The following is a 3,223-nucleotide window of genomic DNA, read 5'->3' as shown; positions in this document are numbered from 1 at the left end:
GGAAGTTCCGTCCCGAAAGAGAGAAGGACCAGCTCACACGCGCCCTTGGGAATCCTGAACACCCAGGACGAACACGAACCATAACAGGTGGCAACCCGTGGTGTATTGGGTTTCCTGCAGGAACGAAGAAATATCCCGATAGAAGCCGTCAGAGGAAAAAGGATGTGGTTCAAGAACGCGTTGCTAAGCTAGAGGAGCAAGTGAGGATGATAATGTCAGGCTCGGTCACCCAACCTCAAGCTAATCCGCGAGATAGAAGAAGTTGCATTCGATGCTACCGGCCAGGGATCTCGGCGGAAAAGCGAGCGTGGCTTCCACGGAGCTGCCGGGTAATGATGCGAGATGTGGATCCACATATGGCTCCTCCCTCCCCTGTGGATCCGCATATGGCTCCTCCCTCCCCTGTGGATCCGCAGATGGCTCCTCGCTACCCTGTGGATTATATCACAGAGTCGACACCTTGTGAGCTACATTTCAAAACGATGGGCTACTTAACGCTCAAGGCGGCGATCGGCTATGTCTTACCGCCAGTACCTGATCAAAGATACCACTTTAAACCGGTTCCACATGGCTACGCTGTTGCCGGGGTGGATCAAGTTATGGATGGGTATGAGCCGCTGAGGCTTGACCACCCTGCCGGTGGAGGGGATTTGCTAGAGCTGGGAGAAGCCAAGAACACTACAGTTCTATGGCGAAAGGAATTCATTGTGATTCCGGGTTGGAAGGCGCCAACAAGGTCTCCACCGAGCCAGCATTCTCCACCGATGCAGCCATCTCCAGTGCGTCAGCCTTCTCTACCGGCGCGTGAGCCTTCTCCGCCGCCGCCTGAGCCTTCTCCGCCGCCGCGTGAGCCTTCTCCGCTGCCGCAGGCCACCACTCAGTCTAAGAGCAAAAAGCGGACCGCTACGGCAATGAGTCGTAACCGATCACCGAAACGCAAACAAGAGCCCCTCCCAAGAGTGCCTAAGGTTCCTCCCAAGAGACCTTATGACTATACAGTTGAGGAAAATGCCAAGATCGCAAAGGAACAACACATGAAATCCATGTTTGGCAAGAAAAAGCCCCAGCCTGAGCCCGAGCCAGCTATATCCAAGGAAAAGAAGTTGAAACTGCTGAAGAACCTTCATCAACCTGAGCCAAGTCTTTCATCGAACTATGACCGGTCTATTCGCAAGTCAAATGTGGTAGCAAAAGAGCGGTGCTAAAAAAGTAAGGAAGAAGGGAAACAAGTTCCCCAGCTTGGAACCCAGAAAAACTCGTGCCCCCCGCTTAATGTGTATCCCGATATCATAAACTGCCTTGATCCGACGCTGGTAGCACTATACAAAGACGAGGCAGATGCGAACAATATGAGTATTCCTGAGTACTTAAGCCGCCTCGAATTCATTCAGACGGATGATGTCCAAATAGCATACCAGTACAAGTACGGGCAATCTCTGGTCAGAGCTGAGGAGTTGCCTAATCTATCAACTCAACTGCGAAGACTGCATAATTGGTACTTGGATGCATGTAAGGACGGTCAGAACTGGATCATGGTGGCAATCAAAGATGAGCACTACGGGCGAACTGACGTGATGAACATCGAATTTTGTGAATTATTTCAGTTATTCAATCAAGACGCTCTCGACAAATCTCTGCTGAGTGCCTACTGTCTGTAAGTATTATTTATGTAATTAAGTCTCTACCGCGGCTCATCCATTGCATGCATATAACTATACTCTCACTATATTATGCAGAATGAAGATCCGTGAATGCCGCAAGGGGCAAATCTATGATCTTGGGTTCATTGACCCATATACCGTGAATGGGTATACTGTCGACAACTCTCCCAAGGACACGGAGAATAACTTGGTATATGCCTTAAGGAAAAACTCATACAAAAGGGCAATACTATTTCCTTACAACTTCACGTGAGTGTTACTGTCTTCACACATTAAATCTTTTTCGCTTACTCCATGTGTTAAGTGTAATTGATGAGTTATGCATATATATATGTGTCCGCAGGTTTCACTATATCCTGCTAGTCATTGAACCCGACACCGGAGTAGTAGAAGTCATGGACTCGAAGAGTAAACCCCTTGAGGCGTGGGGGGACATGGTTGATATCCTCCAGAAGGCTTGGACACGGTTCGCCAACAAGTCTCCGGGTTTACGGAATAAAGAGCTTCGAATAAAACCTGTACGGGTAAGTACTACTAGCTAGGTCGCGCATCTCTTTGATTCTAGTTTCAATACCATTATTATCATCCTTGATTATTATTTTGATTGAACTTTGTTCTCGTAAAGTGCTTGAGGCAAGAGGACGGGAATAATTTATGCGGGTTCTACGTTTGCGAGTTCATTCGCCAGAATACCCACCATATGACCAAAATTTTGGAACAACTTGATGTACGTAAACAACATTCATGACTTTATTTTATCACCTTGTGTTTCATTCACATACACATATATATATATACTGACCACCGTACCTTCTTGAAATTATTAGATCCAACGGTTGCGGGACGGTCTTCTAGCAACCGAGCGTGTACGGACAATTCAAGAAGAACTGGCGGGATTCTTACTTGAGCAAGTCATAGCTCCAGACGGAGAACACTATGTGCCCGACATCCAATATTGAATAGAAATTATTTTGAAAGTTGATGTAGACATATATATATATGCATGAACGTGTGTCACTTCGATCGATATATGTAATATAATGGTTTCCTATATATATGTGTCTGCATTATATTATAACGTGTTTCGAATGGAGGCAGAGTCTGCCGCGGCAGCGTTTTAGTGTAAATTTCCTGCCGCGGCAGAGTCTGCCGCGGCAGCGTTTTAGTGCAATTCCCTGCCGCGGCAGAGTATGCTGCGGCAGGGAAGGGCACCAAAACTCTGCCGTGGCACAACCCTTTTGCACCGGTTCGTATTACGAACCGGTGCAAAAGGTCCTCCGCCGGGCGCTCCACAGAGGACCACGTGGTGCCCCCTTTAGCACCGGTTCGTAACTGAACCGGTGCAAAAGGGGGGGGGGGGGGGCTTTTGCACCGGATTGTTTGCACCGGTTCACAATCCGGTGCATATGGCCCTTTTGAACCGGTGCAAAAGAGGTGATTTCCACTAGTGTTAATGTATGTATGATTTTTGTCTGCCAAAATGTATGCAACTCGATTCATGCTAATTTTTTTTATTTATGAACATAATCTTCCATTCCTCTGTCAAGGCGCATGGTATCGAC

The 3,223-nt window shown here is 47.6% G+C and overlaps 1 long non-coding RNA gene across 1 annotated transcript; it reads left to right on the top strand.

Annotated features, from left to right (window-relative positions):
* The first annotated feature begins 2,134 nt into the window (after positions 1-2,134).
* LOC127304560 (uncharacterized) lies at positions 2,135-2,586 on the top strand. Its single transcript, XR_007853438.2, has 3 exons — positions 2,135-2,185; positions 2,287-2,388; positions 2,489-2,586. It is a non-coding gene; the product is annotated as an uncharacterized lncRNA (long non-coding RNA).
* The last annotated feature ends 637 nt before the right edge of the window (positions 2,587-3,223 follow it).

The sequence above is a fragment of the Lolium perenne genome, chromosome 5, assembly GCF_019359855.2.
Source record: "Lolium perenne isolate Kyuss_39 chromosome 5, Kyuss_2.0, whole genome shotgun sequence".
In the NCBI taxonomy this organism is placed as follows: Eukaryota; Viridiplantae; Streptophyta; class Magnoliopsida; order Poales; family Poaceae; genus Lolium; species Lolium perenne.
Note: the sequence above shows the minus strand (reverse complement) of the source record. Positions and strands in the feature narration are given on the sequence as shown.